The sequence below is a fragment of the Mytilus trossulus genome, chromosome 9, assembly GCF_036588685.1.
Source record: "Mytilus trossulus isolate FHL-02 chromosome 9, PNRI_Mtr1.1.1.hap1, whole genome shotgun sequence".
Classification (NCBI taxonomy): domain Eukaryota; kingdom Metazoa; phylum Mollusca; class Bivalvia; order Mytilida; family Mytilidae; genus Mytilus; species Mytilus trossulus.
In genome coordinates, this window is record NC_086381.1 from 56745171 (window position 1) to 56764036 (window position 18866).

The following is an 18866-nucleotide window of genomic DNA, read 5'->3' on the forward strand; positions in this document are numbered from 1 at the left end:
TCAAGGTCATGTACATATGTGATTTGGGGCACGACTTGAAGATTTTTATGTGTGTTTGCCAACCAACCAACCAACCAACCAATCATGATCAATCAATAATGATCAATCAACAAATCATGATCATGATCAATCAACCAATCATGATCATGATTAATCAATCAATCAATCATGTTTCCGTCTCATGTGTTTAATATAGGGTTCAAGATCTCCTTTGTTTCTTTTTCGCTGTTTCAATTGACCCTTTCCAACGTGTTTAACCAACCAACCAACCAACCAATCAATCAATCAATCAATCAATCAATCAATCATGATCAATCAATCATGATCAATCAATCATGTTTCCGTCTCGTCTCGTGTGTTTAATATAGGGTCCAAGATCTTCTTTGTTTCTTTTTCGCTGTTTCAATTGGCCCTATCCAACGTGTTTAACCAACCAACCAACCAACCAACCAACCAACCAACCAACCAACCAACCAACCAATCAATCAATCAATCAATCAATCAATCAATCAATCATGATCAATCAATCAAGTTTCCGTCTCGTCTCGTGTGTTTAATATAGGGTCCAAGATCTTCTTTGTTTCTTTTTCGCTGTTTCAATTGGCCCTATCCAACGTGTTTAACCAACCAACCAACCAACCAACCAACCAACCAACCAATCAATCAATCAATCAATCAATCAATCAATCAATCAATCAATCATGATCAATCAAGTTTCCGTCTCGTCTCGTGTGTTTAATATAAGGTCCAAGATCTTCTTTGTTTCTTTTTCGCTGTTTCAATTGGCCCTATCCAACGTGTTTAACCAACCAACCAACCAACCAACCAACCAACCAACCAACCAACCAACCAATCAATCAATCATGTTTCCGTCTCGTGTGTTTAATATAGGGTCCAAGATCTTTTTTGTTTCTTTTTCGCTGTTTGAATTGGCCCTATCCAACGTGTTTTACCAACCAACCAACTAATCAATAAATCAATCAATCAATCATGGTCAATCAATCATGATCATGATCAATCAATCATGTTTCATGATCAATCAATCATGTTTCATGAAAAATTGAAATTTAATATTGTTCTTGCGTCACTTCTGAAAAAAAAATCCACATGTACTCTGAAACTACGAATACAATCGACCTCAAAATTTGCAGTCAGCAGGGCATACATGTACTAAAAGTTTGTAAAAAAATTTGGTGCAGATATCTCTCAAAGCTTTTCCTAGAGAAAAAAAATTGCAATGCCGTAAAAATTGCTTGCTAGGTCCGTAAATTTCAGTAAAAGCCTACAATAAAATGTCCGCTCCGAGATTGAAATACTAATCTGTGTTACAAACAGGTGCTGAAAAATGTACATTATCAGAAAATAATCCATAAATGTGTTTTAAAGTTACACCGGATCAAATAAATCCAAATCATGCACTGTTTGTGAACTGTCATCAAAATGTCAATTTCCTACAATGACAAAAGAAATTACATTGTGTGCATTCCGTCTCTATACATGTTGTCTGTTCAAAGTCCCCACCTAAAAAGGAATAAAAAGACTATCTTTTCGTTATTATAAACCCGTGTCACGTGATGTGGCGCGCGCGCTGTACCTAAAATAAAAGAAAAACTTTCCAAACTAAACATGAAACTTCTCCGGTAACAATAATATAGACCCCATACAGAAACAAACAAACAAACAAACAAACAAACAAACAAACAAACACCCCCCCCCCCCCAAATTCAATTAATTTTAAAGGGGGAAAGACCCCCTACAATTGCTTTAAAAAAGCAATTGATTTATATTGTAAAAAACCTTTTTAACCATTCTGTTCCGTTAATAAAAAAATTAAAAAAATCTCCCCGAGACCCCCTTTTGCCCCCCCCCCCTTTTTTTTTTAACCCTCCACTTACAACTGAATATAGGTTGTGTGCTATCTATCCTTTCAACGGAAAACGAACGACAACTCCAGTTTTTTCCATATTATTAGGTCTTTCCACTTTTCTGTGGAAAGCCTATTGTATTTGTTCTGATTATTAGGTCTTTCCACTTTTCTGTGGAAAGCCTATTGTATTTGTTCTGATTATTATTATTATTATTATTATCTTTTTTTTTTTTTTCTTCCGCCAAATTTTGTTCTTGCGATAAATGTTTGTTTCGCAATATGTCGCTTAGATTTTTTTCATATTGTATCGTATAGGTTATGCGCTTTTAAATTTCACCCTGCTAAGCCGAACCATTTTCTTTGTAAGAGTTATCTCCCTATTCACTGTTTGTCATGTGTGTGCATCTCCTTCGTAACAAAATAAGAAAGCGACAAAATTCTTTTTACAAATTGTTCGTTACATCCTCAGGAATTTTTCGCTAATTTGGATCGAAGCGATTCGATGAAATTTTATAGGAGTTATGTACCTTTACGGAATAAATTTGTCGGTATGTTTTTTTAACTCATAAACCGTTAACCGTATAACCCTGGAATGTTTTTATTTGAGCCCCCTGGGTCCTAACTTAGAAAATAAGGTCAAGGTCAAAGGTCAAGGTCATATTTTAGATTTTCATATGTCTTTGATTTCCCTATAATTCTTGAATGGTTATAGATACAGAAAATTTAAGCAGTGAAAAATGTTCAGTACTTCAAGGGGCAACTTTGTTACATTATGACTGTATTGGTTTTACCATTATGTAAGGGACATAACCCCCATTGATGGTTTATAAAAAGCCATTATTAGGCAAAACACTTAAACAAAAGGTCCTTGACCCATAGGGTCTTTTGCAATGACATTGTGAAGCAATGACCTTGACAAAGGTCACAAGGTCAAAGGTCAAGGTCATGTACATATGTGATTTGGGGCACGACTTGAAGATTTTTATGTGTGTTTGCCAACCAACCAACCAACCAACCAATCATGATCAATCAATAATGATCAATCAACAAATCATGATCATGATCAATCAACCAATCATGATCATGATTAATCAATCAATCAATCATGTTTCCGTCTCATGTGTTTAATATAGGGTTCAAGATCTCCTTTGTTTCTTTTTCGCTGTTTCAATTGACCCTTTCCAACGTGTTTAACCAACCAACCAACCAACCAATCAATCAATCAATCAATCAATCAATCAATCATGATCAATCAATCATGATCAATCAATCATGTTTCCGTCTCGTCTCGTGTGTTTAATATAGGGTCCAAGATCTTCTTTGTTTCTTTTTCGCTGTTTCAATTGGCCCTATCCAACGTGTTTAACCAACCAACCAACCAACCAACCAACCAACCAACCAACCAACCAACCAACCAATCAATCAATCAATCAATCAATCAATCAATCAATCATGATCAATCAATCAAGTTTCCGTCTCGTCTCGTGTGTTTAATATAGGGTCCAAGATCTTCTTTGTTTCTTTTTCGCTGTTTCAATTGGCCCTATCCAACGTGTTTAACCAACCAACCAACCAACCAACCAACCAACCAACCAATCAATCAATCAATCAATCAATCAATCAATCAATCAATCAATCATGATCAATCAAGTTTCCGTCTCGTCTCGTGTGTTTAATATAAGGTCCAAGATCTTCTTTGTTTCTTTTTCGCTGTTTCAATTGGCCCTATCCAACGTGTTTAACCAACCAACCAACCAACCAACCAACCAACCAACCAACCAACCAACCAATCAATCAATCATGTTTCCGTCTCGTGTGTTTAATATAGGGTCCAAGATCTTTTTTGTTTCTTTTTCGCTGTTTGAATTGGCCCTATCCAACGTGTTTTACCAACCAACCAACTAATCAATAAATCAATCAATCAATCATGGTCAATCAATCATGATCATGATCAATCAATCATGTTTCATGATCAATCAATCATGTTTCATGAAAAATTGAAATTTAATATTGTTCTTGCGTCACTTCTGAAAAAAAAATCCACATGTACTCTGAAACTACGAATACAATCGACCTCAAAATTTGCAGTCAGCAGGGCATACATGTACTAAAAGTTTGTAAAAAAATTTGGTGCAGATATCTCTCAAAGCTTTTCCTAGAGAAAAAAAATTGCAATGCCGTAAAAATTGCTTGCTAGGTCCGTAAATTTCAGTAAAAGCCTACAATAAAATGTCCGCTCCGAGATTGAAATACTAATCTGTGTTACAAACAGGTGCTGAAAAATGTACATTATCAGAAAATAATCCATAAATGTGTTTTAAAGTTACACCGGATCAAATAAATCCAAATCATGCACTGTTTGTGAACTGTCATCAAAATGTCAATTTCCTACAATGACAAAAGAAATTACATTGTGTGCATTCCGTCTCTATACATGTTGTCTGTTCAAAGTCCCCACCTAAAAAGGAATAAAAAGACTATCTTTTCGTTATTATAAACCCGTGTCACGTGATGTGGCGCGCGCGCTGTACCTAAAATAAAAGAAAAACTTTCCAAACTAAACATGAAACTTCTCCGGTAACAATAATATAGACCCCATACAGAAACAAACAAACAAACAAACAAACAAACAAACAAACAAACACCCCCCCCCCCCCCCCCAAATTCAATTAATTTTAAAGGGGGAAAGACCCCCTACAATTGCTTTAAAAAAGCAATTGATTTATATTGTAAAAAACCTTTTTAACCATTCTGTTCCGTTAATAAAAAAATTAAAAAAATCTCCCCGAGACCCCCTTTTGCCCCCCCCCCCCCCCTTTTTTTTTTAACCCTCCACTTACAACTGAATATAGGTTGTGTGCTATCTATCCTTTCAACGGAAAACGAACGACAACTCCAGTTTTTTCCATATTATTAGGTCTTTCCACTTTTCTGTGGAAAGCCTATTGTATTTGTTCTGATTATTAGGTCTTTCCACTTTTCTGTGGAAAGCCTATTGTATTTGTTCTGATTATTATTAAGTCTTTCCACTTTTCTGTGGAAAGACTTATTGTATTTGTTCTGATTATTATTATTATTATTTTTTTTTTTTTTCCGCCAATATTTGTTCTTGCGATAAATGTTTGTTTCGCAATATGTCGCTTAGATATTTCTCATATTGTATCGTATAGTTTATGCGCTTTTAAATTTCACCCTGCTAAGCCGAACCATTTTCTTTGTAAGAGTTATCTCCCTATTCACTGTTTATCATCAAAGCGTATCTCCTTCGTAACAAAAAAAGATAGCGACAAAATTCTTTTTACAAATTGTTCGTTACATCCTCAGTAATTTTTGGCGTATATGGATCGAATCGATTCGATGAAATTTTAAAGGAGTTATCTACCTTTACGGAATAAATTTGTTCGTATGTTTTTTTATCTCATAAACCGTTAACCGTATAACCCTGGAATGTTTTTATTTGAGTTCCCTGGGTCCTAACTTAGAAAATTAGGTCAAGGTCAAAGGTCAAGGTCAAGTTCTCAATTGTGACTTTTGCTTGTTTTTGCATTTTCTCTAACACTGTGAGAGATACATATAAAAGAACAAGTGCAAAATGTCTGCTTTATTGTAATGAAGATATGCTACATTTAGTCTTATACAATTAAATGGTATCTTATAGGAGTTGTTGCCCCTGAAATGTCTTGATATGAGGTTATTTGATAATAACTTCAATAAAGTTCATTATAAAGACATTTGACTTGATACAAAAGGTTGAGTGACAAATGACCTTGAAAAATTGCTACCGGAAGTGACCTTGAGAAAACCGGAAGTAGCCTTTTTTGCAATTTTTTCATCTAAAAGTACTCAGAATCCATATATTTTGTCATATAGATGCATAAACTGATTACTGAAGCCTAAATATTACTTCCATCAGACCGGAAGTGGCCAATTATTTCCCCTTCTATATACAAAAGTATATAGAAACTATATATTTTTGGAATCAGGGTGAAAAAAGCTATCATATGAGACCGGAAGCATATTATCTCCCTTATATCACTCAAAAATATAATTAAACCATTATTTATCTTATGAGTATGAAGAAAGTATCTTCTTATAAAAATTTCTTTGGTGTGGAAAGACTTTCAATTGTTCTCTGAACAATTGGTTTTTAATTATTATTATTATTATCTTTTTTTTTTTTTTCTTCCGCCAAATTTTGTTCTTGCGATAAATGTTTGTTTCGCAATATGTCGCTTAGATTTTTTTCATATTGTATCGTATAGGTTATGCGCTTTTAAATTTCACCCTGCTAAGCCGAACCATTTTCTTTGTAAGAGTTATCTCCCTATTCACTGTTTGTCATGTGTGTGCATCTCCTTCGTAACAAAATAAGAAAGCGACAAAATTCTTTTTACAAATTGTTCGTTACATCCTCAGGAATTTTTCGCTAATTTGGATCGAAGCGATTCGATGAAATTTTATAGGAGTTATGTACCTTTACGGAATAAATTTGTCGGTATGTTTTTTTAACTCATAAACCGTTAACCGTATAACCCTGGAATGTTTTTATTTGAGCCCCCTGGGTCCTAACTTAGAAAATAAGGTCAAGGTCAAAGGTCAAGGTCATATTTTAGATTTTCATATGTCTTTGATTTCCCTATAATTCTTGAATGGTTATAGATACAGAAAATTTAAGCAGTGAAAAATGTTCAGTACTTCAAGGGGCAACTTTGTTACATTATGACTGTATTGGTTTTACCATTATGTAAGGGACATAACCCCCATTGATGGTTTATAAAAAGCCATTATTAGGCAAAACACTTAAACAAAAGGTCCTTGACCCATAGGGTCTTTTGCAATGACATTGTGAAGCAATGACCTTGACAAAGGTCACAAGGTCAAAGGTCAAGGTCATGTACATATGTGATTTGGGGCACGACTTGAAGATTTTTATGTGTGTTTGCCAACCAACCAACCAACCAACCAATCATGATCAATCAATAATGATCAATCAACAAATCATGATCATGATCAATCAACCAATCATGATCATGATTAATCAATCAATCAATCATGTTTCCGTCTCATGTGTTTAATATAGGGTTCAAGATCTCCTTTGTTTCTTTTTCGCTGTTTCAATTGACCCTTTCCAACGTGTTTAACCAACCAACCAACCAACCAATCAATCAATCAATCAATCAATCAATCAATCATGATCAATCAATCATGATCAATCAATCATGTTTCCGTCTCGTCTCGTGTGTTTAATATAGGGTCCAAGATCTTCTTTGTTTCTTTTTCGCTGTTTCAATTGGCCCTATCCAACGTGTTTAACCAACCAACCAACCAACCAACCAACCAACCAACCAACCAACCAACCAACCAATCAATCAATCAATCAATCAATCAATCAATCAATCATGATCAATCAATCAAGTTTCCGTCTCGTCTCGTGTGTTTAATATAGGGTCCAAGATCTTCTTTGTTTCTTTTTCGCTGTTTCAATTGGCCCTATCCAACGTGTTTAACCAACCAACCAACCAACCAACCAACCAACCAACCAATCAATCAATCAATCAATCAATCAATCAATCAATCAATCAATCAATCATGATCAATCAAGTTTCCGTCTCGTCTCGTGTGTTTAATATAAGGTCCAAGATCTTCTTTGTTTCTTTTTCGCTGTTTCAATTGGCCCTATCCAACGTGTTTAACCAACCAACCAACCAACCAACCAACCAACCAACCAACCAACCAACCAATCAATCAATCATGTTTCCGTCTCGTGTGTTTAATATAGGGTCCAAGATCTTTTTTGTTTCTTTTTCGCTGTTTGAATTGGCCCTATCCAACGTGTTTTACCAACCAACCAACTAATCAATAAATCAATCAATCAATCATGGTCAATCAATCATGATCATGATCAATCAATCATGTTTCATGATCAATCAATCATGTTTCATGAAAAATTGAAATTTAATATTGTTCTTGCGTCACTTCTGAAAAAAAAATCCACATGTACTCTGAAACTACGAATACAATCGACCTCAAAATTTGCAGTCAGCAGGGCATACATGTACTAAAAGTTTGTAAAAAAATTTGGTGCAGATATCTCTCAAAGCTTTTCCTAGAGAAAAAAAATTGCAATGCCGTAAAAATTGCTTGCTAGGTCCGTAAATTTCAGTAAAAGCCTACAATAAAATGTCCGCTCCGAGATTGAAATACTAATCTGTGTTACAAACAGGTGCTGAAAAATGTACATTATCAGAAAATAATCCATAAATGTGTTTTAAAGTTACACCGGATCAAATAAATCCAAATCATGCACTGTTTGTGAACTGTCATCAAAATGTCAATTTCCTACAATGACAAAAGAAATTACATTGTGTGCATTCCGTCTCTATACATGTTGTCTGTTCAAAGTCCCCACCTAAAAAGGAATAAAAAGACTATCTTTTCGTTATTATAAACCCGTGTCACGTGATGTGGCGCGCGCGCTGTACCTAAAATAAAAGAAAAACTTTCCAAACTAAACATGAAACTTCTCCGGTAACAATAATATAGACCCCATACAGAAACAAACAAACAAACAAACAAACAAACAAACAAACAAACACCCCCCCCCCCCCCCCCCCCCCAAATTCAATTAATTTTAAAGGGGGAAAGACCCCCTACAATTGCTTTAAAAAAGCAATTGATTTATATTGTAAAAAACCTTTTTAACCATTCTGTTCCGTTAATAAAAAAATTAAAAAAATCTCCCCGAGACCCCCTTTTGCCCCCCCCCCCCCTTTTTTTTTTAACCCTCCACTTACAACTGAATATAGGTTGTGTGCTATCTATCCTTTCAACGGAAAACGAACGACAACTCCAGTTTTTTCCATATTATTAGGTCTTTCCACTTTTCTGTGGAAAGCCTATTGTATTTGTTCTGATTATTAGGTCTTTCCACTTTTCTGTGGAAAGCCTATTGTATTTGTTCTGATTATTATTAAGTCTTTCCACTTTTCTGTGGAAAGACTTATTGTATTTGTTCTGATTATTATTATTATTATTTTTTTTTTTTTTCCGCCAATATTTGTTCTTGCGATAAATGTTTGTTTCGCAATATGTCGCTTAGATATTTCTCATATTGTATCGTATAGTTTATGCGCTTTTAAATTTCACCCTGCTAAGCCGAACCATTTTCTTTGTAAGAGTTATCTCCCTATTCACTGTTTATCATCAAAGCGTATCTCCTTCGTAACAAAAAAAGATAGCGACAAAATTCTTTTTACAAATTGTTCGTTACATCCTCAGTAATTTTTGGCGTATATGGATCGAATCGATTCGATGAAATTTTAAAGGAGTTATCTACCTTTACGGAATAAATTTGTTCGTATGTTTTTTTATCTCATAAACCGTTAACCGTATAACCCTGGAATGTTTTTATTTGAGTTCCCTGGGTCCTAACTTAGAAAATTAGGTCAAGGTCAAAGGTCAAGGTCAAGTTCTCAATTGTGACTTTTGCTTGTTTTTGCATTTTCTCTAACACTGTGAGAGATACATATAAAAGAACAAGTGCAAAATGTCTGCTTTATTGTAATGAAGATATGCTACATTTAGTCTTATACAATTAAATGGTATCTTATAGGAGTTGTTGCCCCTGAAATGTCTTGATATGAGGTTATTTGATAATAACTTCAATAAAGTTCATTATAAAGACATTTGACTTGATACAAAAGGTTGAGTGACAAATGACCTTGAAAAATTGCTACCGGAAGTGACCTTGAGAAAACCGGAAGTAGCCTTTTTTGCAATTTTTTCATCTAAAAGTACTCAGAATCCATATATTTTGTCATATAGATGCATAAACTGATTACTGAAGCCTAAATATTACTTCCATCAGACCGGAAGTGGCCAATTATTTCCCCTTCTATATACAAAAGTATATAGAAACTATATATTTTTGGAATCAGGGTGAAAAAAGCTATCATATGAGACCGGAAGCATATTATCTCCCTTATATCACTCAAAAATATAATTAAACCATTATTTATCTTATGAGTATGAAGAAAGTATCTTCTTATAAAAATTTCTTTGGTGTGGAAAGACTTTCAATTGTTCTCTGAACAATTGGTTTTTAATTATTATTATTATTATCTTTTTTTTTTTTTTCTTCCGCCAAATTTTGTTCTTGCGATAAATGTTTGTTTCGCAATATGTCGCTTAGATTTTTTTCATATTGTATCGTATAGGTTATGCGCTTTTAAATTTCACCCTGCTAAGCCGAACCATTTTCTTTGTAAGAGTTATCTCCCTATTCACTGTTTGTCATGTGTGTGCATCTCCTTCGTAACAAAATAAGAAAGCGACAAAATTCTTTTTACAAATTGTTCGTTACATCCTCAGGAATTTTTCGCTAATTTGGATCGAAGCGATTCGATGAAATTTTATAGGAGTTATGTACCTTTACGGAATAAATTTGTCGGTATGTTTTTTTAACTCATAAACCGTTAACCGTATAACCCTGGAATGTTTTTATTTGAGCCCCCTGGGTCCTAACTTAGAAAATAAGGTCAAGGTCAAAGGTCAAGGTCATATTTTAGATTTTCATATGTCTTTGATTTCCCTATAATTCTTGAATGGTTATAGATACAGAAAATTTAAGCAGTGAAAAATGTTCAGTACTTCAAGGGGCAACTTTGTTACATTATGACTGTATTGGTTTTACCATTATGTAAGGGACATAACCCCCATTGATGGTTTATAAAAAGCCATTATTAGGCAAAACACTTAAACAAAAGGTCCTTGACCCATAGGGTCTTTTGCAATGACATTGTGAAGCAATGACCTTGACAAAGGTCACAAGGTCAAAGGTCAAGGTCATGTACATATGTGATTTGGGGCACGACTTGAAGATTTTTATGTGTGTTTGCCAACCAACCAACCAACCAACCAATCATGATCAATCAATAATGATCAATCAACAAATCATGATCATGATCAATCAACCAATCATGATCATGATTAATCAATCAATCAATCATGTTTCCGTCTCATGTGTTTAATATAGGGTTCAAGATCTCCTTTGTTTCTTTTTCGCTGTTTCAATTGACCCTTTCCAACGTGTTTAACCAACCAACCAACCAACCAATCAATCAATCAATCAATCAATCAATCAATCATGATCAATCAATCATGATCAATCAATCATGTTTCCGTCTCGTCTCGTGTGTTTAATATAGGGTCCAAGATCTTCTTTGTTTCTTTTTCGCTGTTTCAATTGGCCCTATCCAACGTGTTTAACCAACCAACCAACCAACCAACCAACCAACCAACCAACCAACCAACCAACCAATCAATCAATCAATCAATCAATCAATCAATCAATCATGATCAATCAATCAAGTTTCCGTCTCGTCTCGTGTGTTTAATATAGGGTCCAAGATCTTCTTTGTTTCTTTTTCGCTGTTTCAATTGGCCCTATCCAACGTGTTTAACCAACCAACCAACCAACCAACCAACCAACCAACCAATCAATCAATCAATCAATCAATCAATCAATCAATCAATCAATCAATCAATCATGATCAATCAAGTTTCCGTCTCGTCTCGTGTGTTTAATATAAGGTCCAAGATCTTCTTTGTTTCTTTTTCGCTGTTTCAATTGGCCCTATCCAACGTGTTTAACCAACCAACCAACCAACCAACCAACCAACCAACCAACCAACCAACCAATCAATCAATCATGTTTCCGTCTCGTGTGTTTAATATAGGGTCCAAGATCTTTTTTGTTTCTTTTTCGCTGTTTGAATTGGCCCTATCCAACGTGTTTTACCAACCAACCAACTAATCAATAAATCAATCAATCAATCATGGTCAATCAATCATGATCATGATCAATCAATCATGTTTCATGATCAATCAATCATGTTTCATGAAAAATTGAAATTTAATATTGTTCTTGCGTCACTTCTGAAAAAAAAATCCACATGTACTCTGAAACTACGAATACAATCGACCTCAAAATTTGCAGTCAGCAGGGCATACATGTACTAAAAGTTTGTAAAAAAATTTGGTGCAGATATCTCTCAAAGCTTTTCCTAGAGAAAAAAAATTGCAATGCCGTAAAAATTGCTTGCTAGGTCCGTAAATTTCAGTAAAAGCCTACAATAAAATGTCCGCTCCGAGATTGAAATACTAATCTGTGTTACAAACAGGTGCTGAAAAATGTACATTATCAGAAAATAATCCATAAATGTGTTTTAAAGTTACACCGGATCAAATAAATCCAAATCATGCACTGTTTGTGAACTGTCATCAAAATGTCAATTTCCTACAATGACAAAAGAAATTACATTGTGTGCATTCCGTCTCTATACATGTTGTCTGTTCAAAGTCCCCACCTAAAAAGGAATAAAAAGACTATCTTTTCGTTATTATAAACCCGTGTCACGTGATGTGGCGCGCGCGCTGTACCTAAAATAAAAGAAAAACTTTCCAAACTAAACATGAAACTTCTCCGGTAACAATAATATAGACCCCATACAGAAACAAACAAACAAACAAACAAACAAACAAACAAACAAACACCCCCCCCCCCCCAAATTCAATTAATTTTAAAGGGGGAAAGACCCCCTACAATTGCTTTAAAAAAGCAATTGATTTATATTGTAAAAAACCTTTTTAACCATTCTGTTCCGTTAATAAAAAAATTAAAAAAATCTCCCCGAGACCCCCTTTTGCCCCCCCCCCTTTTTTTTTTAACCCTCCACTTACAACTGAATATAGGTTGTGTGCTATCTATCCTTTCAACGGAAAACGAACGACAACTCCAGTTTTTTCCATATTATTAGGTCTTTCCACTTTTCTGTGGAAAGCCTATTGTATTTGTTCTGATTATTAGGTCTTTCCACTTTTCTGTGGAAAGCCTATTGTATTTGTTCTGATTATTATTATTATTATTATTATCTTTTTTTTTTTTTTCTTCCGCCAAATTTTGTTCTTGCGATAAATGTTTGTTTCGCAATATGTCGCTTAGATTTTTTTCATATTGTATCGTATAGGTTATGCGCTTTTAAATTTCACCCTGCTAAGCCGAACCATTTTCTTTGTAAGAGTTATCTCCCTATTCACTGTTTGTCATGTGTGTGCATCTCCTTCGTAACAAAATAAGAAAGCGACAAAATTCTTTTTACAAATTGTTCGTTACATCCTCAGGAATTTTTGGCTAATTTGGATCGAAGCGATTCGATGAAATTTTATAGGAGTTATGTACCTTTACGGAATAAATTTGTCGGTATGTTTTTTTAACTCATAAACCGTTAACCGTATAACCCTGGAATGTTTTTATTTGAGCCCCCTGGGTCCTAACTTAGAAAATAAGGTCAAGGTCAAAGGTCAAGGTCATATTTTAGATTTTCATATGTCTTTGATTTCCCTATAATTCTTGAATGGTTATAGATACAGAAAATTTAAGCAGTGAAAAATGTTCAGTACTTCAAGGGGCAACTTTGTTACATTATGACTGTATTGGTTTTACCATTATGTAAGGGACATAACCCCCATTGATGGTTTATAAAAAGCCATTATTAGGCAAAACACTTAAACAAAAGGTCCTTGACCCATAGGGTCTTTTGCAATGACATTGTGAAGCAATGACCTTGACAAAGGTCACAAGGTCAAAGGTCAAGGTCATGTACATATGTGATTTGGGGCACGACTTGAAGATTTTTATGTGTGTTTGCCAACCAACCAACCAACCAACCAATCATGATCAATCAATAATGATCAATCAACAAATCATGATCATGATCAATCAACCAATCATGATCATGATTAATCAATCAATCAATCATGTTTCCGTCTCATGTGTTTAATATAGGGTTCAAGATCTCCTTTGTTTCTTTTTCGCTGTTTCAATTGACCCTTTCCAACGTGTTTAACCAACCAACCAACCAACCAATCAATCAATCAATCAATCAATCAATCAATCATGATCAATCAATCATGATCAATCAATCATGTTTCCGTCTCGTCTCGTGTGTTTAATATAGGGTCCAAGATCTTCTTTGTTTCTTTTTCGCTGTTTCAATTGGCCCTATCCAACGTGTTTAACCAACCAACCAACCAACCAACCAACCAACCAACCAACCAACCAACCAACCAATCAATCAATCAATCAATCAATCAATCAATCAATCATGATCAATCAATCAAGTTTCCGTCTCGTCTCGTGTGTTTAATATAGGGTCCAAGATCTTCTTTGTTTCTTTTTCGCTGTTTCAATTGGCCCTATCCAACGTGTTTAACCAACCAACCAACCAACCAACCAACCAACCAACCAATCAATCAATCAATCAATCAATCAATCAATCAATCAATCAATCATGATCAATCAAGTTTCCGTCTCGTCTCGTGTGTTTAATATAAGGTCCAAGATCTTCTTTGTTTCTTTTTCGCTGTTTCAATTGGCCCTATCCAACGTGTTTAACCAACCAACCAACCAACCAACCAACCAACCAACCAACCAACCAACCAATCAATCAATCATGTTTCCGTCTCGTGTGTTTAATATAGGGTCCAAGATCTTTTTTGTTTCTTTTTCGCTGTTTGAATTGGCCCTATCCAACGTGTTTTACCAACCAACCAACTAATCAATAAATCAATCAATCAATCATGGTCAATCAATCATGATCATGATCAATCAATCATGTTTCATGATCAATCAATCATGTTTCATGAAAAATTGAAATTTAATATTGTTCTTGCGTCACTTCTGAAAAAAAAATCCACATGTACTCTGAAACTACGAATACAATCGACCTCAAAATTTGCAGTCAGCAGGGCATACATGTACTAAAAGTTTGTAAAAAAATTTGGTGCAGATATCTCTCAAAGCTTTTCCTAGAGAAAAAAAATTGCAATGCCGTAAAAATTGCTTGCTAGGTCCGTAAATTTCAGTAAAAGCCTACAATAAAATGTCCGCTCCGAGATTGAAATACTAATCTGTGTTACAAACAGGTGCTGAAAAATGTACATTATCAGAAAATAATCCATAAATGTGTTTTAAAGTTACACCGGATCAAATAAATCCAAATCATGCACTGTTTGTGAACTGTCATCAAAATGTCAATTTCCTACAATGACAAAAGAAATTACATTGTGTGCATTCCGTCTCTATACATGTTGTCTGTTCAAAGTCCCCACCTAAAAAGGAATAAAAAGACTATCTTTTCGTTATTATAAACCCGTGTCACGTGATGTGGCGCGCGCGCTGTACCTAAAATAAAAGAAAAACTTTCCAAACTAAACATGAAACTTCTCCGGTAACAATAATATAGACCCCATACAGAAACAAACAAACAAACAAACAAACAAACAAACAAACAAACACCCCCCCCCCCCCAAATTCAATTAATTTTAAAGGGGGAAAGACCCCCTACAATTGCTTTAAAAAAGCAATTGATTTATATTGTAAAAAACCTTTTTAACCATTCTGTTCCGTTAATAAAAAAATTAAAAAAATCTCCCCGAGACCCCCTTTTGCCCCCCCCCCCTTTTTTTTTTAACCCTCCACTTACAACTGAATATAGGTTGTGTGCTATCTATCCTTTCAACGGAAAACGAACGACAACTCCAGTTTTTTCCATATTATTAGGTCTTTCCACTTTTCTGTGGAAAGCCTATTGTATTTGTTCTGATTATTAGGTCTTTCCACTTTTCTGTGGAAAGCCTATTGTATTTGTTCTGATTATTATTATTATTATTATTATCTTTTTTTTTTTTTTCTTCCGCCAAATTTTGTTCTTGCGATAAATGTTTGTTTCGCAATATGTCGCTTAGATTTTTTTCATATTGTATCGTATAGGTTATGCGCTTTTAAATTTCACCCTGCTAAGCCGAACCATTTTCTTTGTAAGAGTTATCTCCCTATTCACTGTTTGTCATGTGTGTGCATCTCCTTCGTAACAAAATAAGAAAGCGACAAAATTCTTTTTACAAATTGTTCGTTACATCCTCAGGAATTTTTGGCTAATTTGGATCGAAGCGATTCGATGAAATTTTATAGGAGTTATGTACCTTTACGGAATAAATTTGTCGGTATGTTTTTTTAACTCATAAACCGTTAACCGTATAACCCTGGAATGTTTTTATTTGAGCCCCCTGGGTCCTAACTTAGATAATAAGGTCAAGGTCAAAGGTCAAGGTCATATTTTAGATTTTCATATGTCTTTGATTTCCCTATAATTCTTGAATGGTTATAGATACAGAAAATTTAAGCAGTGAAAAATGTTCAGTACTTCAAGGGGCAACTTTGTTACATTATGACTGTATTGGTTTTACCATTATGTAAGGGACATAACCCCCATTGATGGTTTATAAAAAGCCATTATTAGGCAAAACACTTAAACAAAAGGTCCTTGACCCATAGGGTCTTTTGCAATGACATTGTGAAGCAATGACCTTGACAAAGGTCACAAGGTCAAAGGTCAAGGTCATGTACATATGTGATTTGGGGCACGACTTGAAGATTTTTATGTGTGTTTGCCAACCAACCAACCAACCAACCAATCATGATCAATCAATAATGATCAATCAACAAATCATGATCATGATCAATCAACCAATCATGATCATGATTAATCAATCAATCAATCATGTTTCCGTCTCATGTGTTTAATATAGGGTTCAAGATCTCCTTTGTTTCTTTTTCGCTGTTTCAATTGACCCTTTCCAACGTGTTTAACCAACCAACCAACCAACCAATCAATCAATCAATCAATCAATCAATCAATCATGATCAATCAATCATGATCAATCAATCATGTTTCCGTCTCGTCTCGTGTGTTTAATATAGGGTCCAAGATCTTCTTTGTTTCTTTTTCGCTGTTTCAATTGGCCCTATCCAACGTGTTTAACCAACCAACCAACCAACCAACCAACCAACCAACCAACCAACCAATCAATCAATCAATCAATCAATCAATCAATCAATCATGATCAATCAATCAAGTTTCCGTCTCGTCTCGTGTGTTTAATATAGGGTCCAAGATCTTCTTTGTTTCTTTTTCGCTGTTTCAATTGGCCCTCTCCAACGTGTTTAACCAACCAACCAACCAACCAACCAACCAACCAACCAACCAATCAATCAATCAATCAATCAATCAATCAATCAATCAATCAATCAATCATGATCAATCAATCAAGTTTCCGTCTCGTCTCGTGTGTTTAATATAAGGTCCAAGATCTTCTTTGTTTCTTTTTCGCTGTTTCAATTGGCCCTATCCAACGTGTTTAACCAACCAACCAACCAACCAACCAACCAACCAACCAACCAACCAACCAACCAATCAATCAATCATGTTTCCGTCTCGTGTGTTTAATATAGGGTCCAAGATCTTTTTTGTTTCTTTTTCGCTGTTTGAATTGGCCCTATCCAACGTGTTTTACCAACCAACCAACTAATCAATAAATCAATCAATCAATCATGGTCAATCAATCATGATCATGATCAATCAATCATGTTTCATGATCAATCAATCATGTTTCATGAAAAATTGAAATTTAATATTGTTCTTGCGTCACTTCTGAAAAAAAAATCCACATGTACTCTGAAACTACGAATACAATCGACCTCAAAATTTGCAGTCAGCAGGGCATACATGTACTAAAAGTTTGTAAAAAAATTTGGTGCAGATATCTCTCAAAGCTTTTCCTAGAGAAAAAAAATTGCAATGCCGTAAAAATTGCTTGCTAGGTCCGTAAATTTCAGTAAAAGCCTACAATAAAATGTCCGCTCCGAGATTGAAATACTAATCTGTGTTACAAACAGGTGCTGAAAAATGTACATTATCAGAAAATAATCCATAAATGTGTTTTAAAGTTACACCGGATCAAATAAATCCAAATCATGCACTGTTTGTGAACTGTCATCAAAATGTCAATTTCCTACAATGACAAAAGAAATTACATTGTGTGCATTCCGTCTCTATACATGTTGTCTGTTCAAAGTCCCCACCTAAAAAGGAATAAAAAGACTATCTTTTCGTTATTATAAACCCGTGTCACGTGATGTGGCGCGCGCGCTGTACCTAAAATAAAAGAAAAACTTTCCAAACTAAACATGAAACTTCTCCGGTAACAATAATATAGACCCCATACAGAAACAAACAAACAAACAAACAAACAAACAAACAAACAAACACCCCCCCCCCCCCCCCCCCCCAAATTCAATTAATTTTAAAGGGGGAAAGACCCCCTACAATTGCTTTAAAAAAGCAATTGATTTATATTGTAAAAAACCTTTTTAACCATTCTGTTCCGTTAATAAAAAAATTAAAAAAATCTCCCCGAGACCCCCTTTTGCCCCCCCCCCCTTTTTTTTTTAACCCTCCACTTACAACTGAATATAGGTTGTGTGCTATCTATCCTTTCAACGGAAAACGAACGACAACTCCAGTTTTTTCCATATTATTAGGTCTTTCCACTTTTCTGTGGAAAGCCTATTGTATTTGTTCTGATTATTAGGTCTTTCCACTTTTCTGTGGAAAGCCTATTGTATTTGTTCTGATTATTATTATTATTATTATTATCTTTTTTTTTTTTTTCTTCCGCCAAATTTTGTTCTTGCGATAAATGTTTGTTTCGCAATATGTCGCTTAGATTTTTTTCATATTGTATCGTATAGGTTATGCGCTTTTAAATTTCACCCTGCTAAGCCGAACCATTTTCTTTGTAAGAGTTATCTCCCTATTCACTGTTTGTCATGTGTGTGCATCTCCTTCGTAACAAAATAAGAAAGCGACAAAATTCTTTTTACAAATTGTTCGTTACATCCTCAGGAATTTTTGGCTAATTTGGATCGAAGCGATTCGATGAAATTTTATAGGAGTTATGTACCTTTACGGAATAAATTTGTCGGTATGTTTTTTTAACTCATAAACCGTTAACCGTATAACCCTGGAATGTTTTTATTTGAGCCCCCTGGGTCCTAACTTAGAAAATAAGGTCAAGGTCAAAGGTCAAGGTCATATTT